A 7,237-nucleotide genomic window follows, 5' to 3' on the forward strand; every position below is an offset into this window, starting at 1 on the left:
TCTTAGACCTGATGCTACTGGTGTCAAAATCATCATCAGTACTGTAAACAAAGCACAATGTTCAGGGCCATACAATTTGTTTAATGTACAGTATACAGCCTACAATGCACTGTATTACAGTATCCAATATAAGTCCTCTTTCTTGTCCTCTTCGAGATCATCAAAGACCCTCTTCCTTATTGGGATGCCGTCCAGCGGATTCCTGTGCCCCAGGACTTGTGTGCTCAGCTTGACAGACCTTCCATGGAGGATGCTGTTGCTGAACATGTGTCACGGTTCAGTCGAAAAGGGGTCTGAATCCAACGTACTGCCCTGAAGTATCCGGAAGCTACCTCCCTATGCGTAGCACCACACACAAGGGGATCATGACACGGACGCTTCTTCTAAGGAAACCCCAGCTCCTGCTCACAAAAGACCTGTGGGCCAAGTCACTTCATTGCCTGCAACGAGAACAGGGTGGAAAAGCAAATTTTTTTACTATTTATTTTTAATATTTTACATCAGAGTATCACTGGACGATTGTTGAAAAAAAAATAAATAAAGTTTATCATTTTGTGGTGTTTATCAAACTGTGTTTTTGCAATATGCTGAACCAATAATGAATGTGTATTGGTTAAAAATATTTTATTTTCTATACTGTAACTGCTAACACTTGTATCAGATTGTCCTCACCTTTCCATTCCTCTGATTCTCAAACGGCCATGGTCAGCTCTGTAAATATTCATTGCATTTTGCAAAGAATATAGAGGCACAACGGATTGAGGCCATAATGGTCATTCAGGTCAGCTCCTCAGGAACCTGGGTCATTCTTTTAATAACCTGTAAAAACAAACATAATTTCCCTGCTGTTATTTCGTAATTTTGAATGAGCAGGTAGCACAAAGTAGCAAATGTCTCCAGTTTTAGTTACCAGAGTTGTAAGATCACATATTAGGCTACTACATGGCAAGAAGGTAATAATCTCAATCAGATGTCAGCAGGATAGTTACAAGATTACATTACACTGACTGTACCTACTGTATTTTAAACAGTGATATTTATAGGATTTTTGATTATTGTACTCTACTCCATTGTAGCCTACTATGTAAATTGCCCCTTGGGGATAAATAAGTGTTTTTGAATTGACACAAATTGGCCTAGTAATATTTTCGTTGACCTCGTTTCACTTCAGCCATAGGCTACAAACTGCACAGAGCTCCTGCCCAGCTAACTGGACGTCCCGTTGTAAGATCATACATTACTACATGGAAAGAACGTAAAAATCTCGATAATCAGATGACTTAATCATCAGGATAGTAGTTACACGAGTACATTAGACCTACTGACGTTACAAACGTAATATTTTCATTGACGCGAGCAGCAGGCTACTCGTTTCACTTCAGCCATAACATTATAGCCTACGAACTGCACAGAGCTCCTGCCCAGCTAACTGGACGTCCTGTTGTAAGATCGCATATTACCACTACAATAATGTATGTAACTCCTAATCAGATGACCTATTCACCAGGAGAATATACTTACTGACTAAAACGAGTACGTTCCTTGCAAGCAGCACTCCTTTCACTACAGCATAGCCTGAACTGCCCACGACGGGCTATACACTTTTCAGCTAGTTTCTAACTGGACATCTTGACAAAAATTGCACAAGGGTACAAGTTGTAAAACATTTGTTTGTGTGCAAATTAATAACTTCTGTTGCTTACAATGCTAAAAACGAACCTAATGCAATGTTTAGCTTAGTCTACGACACTAACGTGCGAGTATTACAGCTAGCTAACTGGGCTCCGTGTTGCAAACTCAAGTAAATGATAAAACTTACCACTCTGAAGTAGTCATTTCCAATCTATGGGCGACTGGTTGCTCCTCTATTTCAGATTCTTCCTCTGATTCAGGCTCAAATATGCTGTTCAACACCTATGTCTCCATAGTATTTCCACCTTGGCTGTTTCAGTGAGTGAGTGCTGTCGGCCATGTTTGCGTCTTTGCTCCGGAGCTTCGCTCGTTGTAAACCAACCAATCAGCACGCAGGTTATCTAAATATTCATGTGCATACCATAAAAGGAAGAAAGCCTCTCGTTTCATTCTAGGGCTTTTAACCAGGCTTGCATTAGGGCGCATAGCCAATGTTACACACCCTATTCAGAGACCTTAAGGACCAGCACAAAATACCCTATATCATCATTCTATCACCCCTTTAAGACTTGCCATAGAGAATGAATGGGGGAAATTGCGGAGGTTTTAGTTTGACGATGTTGTAGCCTACTCCCGTGCGGGCCGGATGCTATATACTACGGCCATGTTTTGGGGGGGCCACCCAAAATGAGGTGGCGGGCCGTCGTTTGGGGACCACTGATCTAACCAGTGGTGCAAAAAACTGACATGTCCAAATGGGCCTTGATGAAATGCGTCGCTAGACTGTTCATACACATTTTAACGGGCCAAAGTTGAAGAGCTGTCCGTTATTGTTCGTGCAAATAGGCCTATAGGCTGATTCATGTTCCCTTGCATTGTGTAACTGAGGTCCATGGCTAGTCTGGCTTTCACCAGACCAAGCTCAATCTTTTAAGAAATCAAAAAATAAATAGCGGGCAGATCAGGCTAGGGTTCACCCAGCCTAGTCCATAGGCACCCGATATTGTTTAATTTTCCGATTGAGATATCCACGCTCTGGCTATTCTAAATGCAAAAATGCATCAGGGAGTTATGACAAAACTGTAACTAACAAACTAGATCCCAATAGAAAGCTGTTAGCTTCCCTAAGCTACAGGTAGGCTTATAAGGTAGGCCTATTTAAAACATAAATTGTCAATAGGCTATGCTGGCGGCACAAAAATTCTCATTTGGAAACCAATGGCTTACGCCTTACAGTATCAAGCGGACTTAAACTGCCATATCGTGGCGAAAAGTTGTAATAAAATTCACGCAGCTCCATGAGTCAAGGAAATCGAAGTCGAGTCGAATGAAGTAGCCACTTCTAAATGGGACCCACTAGGCCTACACAGTAGCTTAAGGTGTGTTGCTAAAGCAGCCATAGTGAAATGAAGGTGTCATTGTTTGGATAGGCTACTTCACACACACGTGCTTTTTAATTTCACAGACTACAACTACCAAGCTGGAATCAAAGCACATCGATTCCCCTCACACCCTGCACAAAAACAAAATAAACAGGCGTCTCAGTCTCACACATGTATAGGCAAAACTGTCTCAGACCGGTGTAACGTTGGTAAATCTTCCATTGCACAGAATGATTTTTGTAGCACGTGCAACAAATGACAGTCGAAAGATACAATTACAGTGCTGCTATCAATTTGCTTGGTATAACCGCATTTATAGTTTTCTACAAATGCAACCAATCAAATTGGCCTCCATCACTCAACCAACGCTAACGGTAACATTACTGTACCTATAGGTCCTTATTGATATTATAAGATTAACGTACCTGCAGTAAAAACCAAACATGTCCGATAAACATCCTCAGATTTATTTCGGCTTCAAGAAGAAATGGGAATTACATTTCATGTGAACATCGTCCTATCCTTATTAGACGTTCTCTGCGGTAAACTACAGTCCTTGCGTCCATTATTTTTCCAACCTACTTTTAACTTCCAACAAAATTAAGCCGTCTCACTGCAACGATGCGCCATCTAGTGGACAAACGACTACTTATCGCCAATACTGGAAATGCAGCCATGATGATGATGATGATGAATATTTGGCTTTCTTTTAATCCTACTGAATTTGTAATTATGTATCGGCCGTTCTAATACCGATAGTATGTGCGTGGCTGTTTGTGTGTGCATGTGTATATGTGTGCACCGCCATCTACAGGCCAATGAGTGTACAGTACTAATGTCCAAATAACATAATTTTTTTTTAGACCCCCCCCATGGATGAAATTCTACGAAACTTGGCATACCCCCAGAGAATGCCAGGTCAATCATACACATAAAATTTGGTGCAGTTCTGAACATCTTAACTGAAGATAGGGGCGATTAAAGCAGAATAATATTGCATTTTCATTTTGTACCGGGGGGGTGCAAATCACAAATGAGTGATTATGGGCCAGGTTGATGTGGGCCCAGCACGGGGGGGTTGGGGAGTGGCCCCCGGGGACGAAACGACATTTTTCCGTAAAAGTCTAGTGGGGCTACATACCCACCAAATTTCCTGTGCACCGGTGTTTCGGTGTCCCGGGTATCGTTGACCAAAAATTCAGGAAGTAGATGACGGGAAAAAAAAGCGGCGGTCATAATAATTTCTAAACCTTTCCAGTCATCTGTTATACTCTCTCTCCAAAGTTAACAGTCACCTTGCCGCTTTGGAAAGACTAACAGTAACCCTGTGTTAATACACCCATCTGTTTAAATACACCAAAGATGAAGACAGCCAAATGTGCCTTCCAAATAGACTTCATCACACTCTGTTTTGATCTGTTTGTTTGTGTTTAGTTGGTCTGACCTCCCTCTGTCTATTTGTCTCTCTCTCTATCCCTCTTCTGGTCTGTCTGTCCCTCTATCTCTCCTGTCCTGTCCTGTCATCTAGCTGGAAGTTTTTTAAAAACAGCCAGATAGACAGTGTGAGAGGAGGGGTACAATTAAAAAGATCGGGGGTACATAGAGAGAGAGACAGAGCGGGATGAGAGAGAGAAAGAAAAATAGTGAGTTAGAAATTAAGAGAGAGAGAGGGAATACTAAGAGAGAGAGAGATGGAAGAGAGAGAAAGCATTAAAAGATGAAGAGAGAGAAACAGTGACAGGGAGAGAGAATGAGACAGAGAGAGAGAGAGAGAGAGTTGTGAAGGCATGCTGTGCAGCAGAGTCCCCCTGGTCGTCCGAGCCCTATAATAATGACTCGCCGGTGCGTCTCCACACTCCATCCATCTTGCGCAGTCCTCTCCAGATCGTTATCACAAGCATCACTCATTCCGCCCGCCGATGAAGCTGTATCGAGCGCCGGGCCTCCCTCGTTCATTACGTCGCCCGTTTGCTTTTTACGAGCGTGTCGACTCACCGCCTGTCTCTTCTCCTCGACTCGCTGGTGTCCTTCACTCCTTTCATTTTTTCCTGTGTTTTGTGCTTTCTGTCTTTGTTGATTAGCTATTCTACCCCCGCGCCTCTCTCTCACTCATGTCATTTCATAGTTGGCTCCCTCAATCCCTCTCATTGTAGCCTACCCTTTTCATTTCTCCAGTACCTGTTTCACTGCTGTGATTGTCTCTCTTTCTCAATTTCTCCTACTTTTTTTCTCTCTCTCTCTCTCTCTCTCACTCTCTCCTTCTCTCACTCTCCCTTTACCTCCTCATCAGCTCTTTGGCTGTGTCATGATTCATGAGGGACAGAGAGAGTACTCAAACGCACCACATAGGAGACAGGAGGTTGAAGCAGACTGAAGCTTTACTCACAAGCTGGAGCAGGGCGACAAAAAAAAACAAAAACAAAAACAGACCAAGACACTGTTGACTGAGGCTGAACATAAAAAAACCCCAAAGAGCAAAACGTAGCACAAAAACAGACCTGGGGGCAGAAATGTAGAAATGTCTTGCAAAGAGAAGATGGAAAAAATAGCCAAGTGACTGGAGAACTGATAGTCAAGGCTGATCTTGACAGCCCGATGATGGCTGGAGAACAAATAATCTGGAGACCTTGGGCAGATGGCCCGGTGGCAGGCGAGCAGACGAAACGTTGTCGTGGGCAATGCTTTCCTCTGGGAGGACTTCCGGACAACTAGACGAGTTCCTCAGAACCCTGGGGATTTAGGGGGACAGAGAACTGGGAGGTTCAGTGTTAGCCGACTGGAGGTCGAAGGCTGTCTGGCTGACTGCTTGCAGTTTGGGAGGTTGACTTGGGGCTATCATCCTAAGGACTAGCAAACAGAGAAACCTCTGGTACTGGCTGGCTGGTTGGCTTTAGAGATGGATGAGGTGGATGAGGCAGGAAGCCATTAGGTCAAAGGCTAGCCCACTCTGAACTGGAACTGGCGCGGGGCTAGCAGGGTAGTGGCTAGCCTGCATAGTAACCGGATTGGGCAGCGGGCTAGCAGGCTTAAGGCTGAAGGCTACTACTCCCAATCTGGATCAGAGAGCTGCAGGATACTGGCTATAGCTGACATAATCCAACTTGGGGCTAGGCCCCATGCTAGTCTTACCTTGATGGTCACTATCATGTATTAAGGGCATGGCACAGAAATAGACCTGGTGTGTGCCTGGTTCTCTGTGACTTGCATGTGTGTGGTTGTGTATGTGTGCGTGTACGCACATGTGTGTGTGTGTGTGTGTGTGTGTGTTTGTATGTGTGTGTGTGTGTGTGTTGCAGGACATGTTTTTGTGTGTGATTTAAGTGTGTGCGTGCGTGTGTGTGTGTGTGTGTGTGTGTATGTGTGTGTTAAGAAGGGTAGTGTAGGGAGGTTGGGAGATGGCTTTGGCTGACTGTCAGCACATTTCTCCAGTATACAGGTGCTTCAGCTCCGGGGGCCCTGTACCAGCAGCCCCTGATCCCCACGCAAATCCTCCCCTCACGTCCTCTGCATACCAACCAGCTGCCCTTCACATACTCAGAGCTGGAGCTAGATCATTATACTAATCCAGACCTTTTGGGGTTCACCTACACACACACACACACACACACACACACACACACACACACACACTCGCTTGAAATCTCGATACCTTTCTCTCTCCCTCTTTCTCTCACGCACACTTACACATACACAGCCATATACAAATACACATGAGCATGTTTAACATATAGCATAAACACACACACACACACACACACACACACACACTCACAGTCATAAAAATGCATGTGACCAGACATGTGCAATATAGAACTCTCTCTCTCCCTTTCTCCCTGTCTGTCTCACACACAGTCACTTGATTTAAGTAAAGCATTATATCCCACTTGATTCAAGTAAAACATTGTGTCCCCATTTGATTTAAGTAAAGCATTGTATCCCACTTAATTAAAGGAAAACATTGTATTCCACTTGGTTGCATTCTGCTGGTGCCACTGCAGAAAGGACGGTCATGAGCAGGGGCTGACATTGATAAAAACTATCTGCGTGACCATTCTCTCTTCTGACTCATCCGCCATGCATAATGGCCACTTGATTTCTTCATCAGCAGCTAATTAAAAAGGACGACTAGTCCAAGAAAGGCAAACTGTCGGAAAGTGAGACTGTTAAGAAAGTTGTTTTCTCTGCTCTGGAGCTCATCAGCATTAAATCAAGATAAGGCACTT

General features: G+C 43.9%; 1 long non-coding RNA gene across 1 annotated transcript; it reads right to left on the reverse strand.

Moving 5' to 3' along the window:
* Window positions 1-300: 300 nt before the first annotated feature.
* LOC125310729 lies at window positions 301-1,964 on the reverse strand. The gene is made up of 3 exons (XR_007196344.1): window positions 1,820-1,964; window positions 673-819; window positions 301-440 (listed from the first exon to the last, which is right to left on the reverse strand). It is a non-coding gene; the product is annotated as an uncharacterized LOC125310729 (long non-coding RNA).
* Window positions 1,965-7,237: the final 5,273 nt, after the last annotated feature.

This window comes from Alosa alosa, chromosome 17, assembly GCF_017589495.1.
Source record: "Alosa alosa isolate M-15738 ecotype Scorff River chromosome 17, AALO_Geno_1.1, whole genome shotgun sequence".
NCBI lineage: Eukaryota > Metazoa > Chordata > Actinopteri > Clupeiformes > Clupeidae > Alosa > Alosa alosa.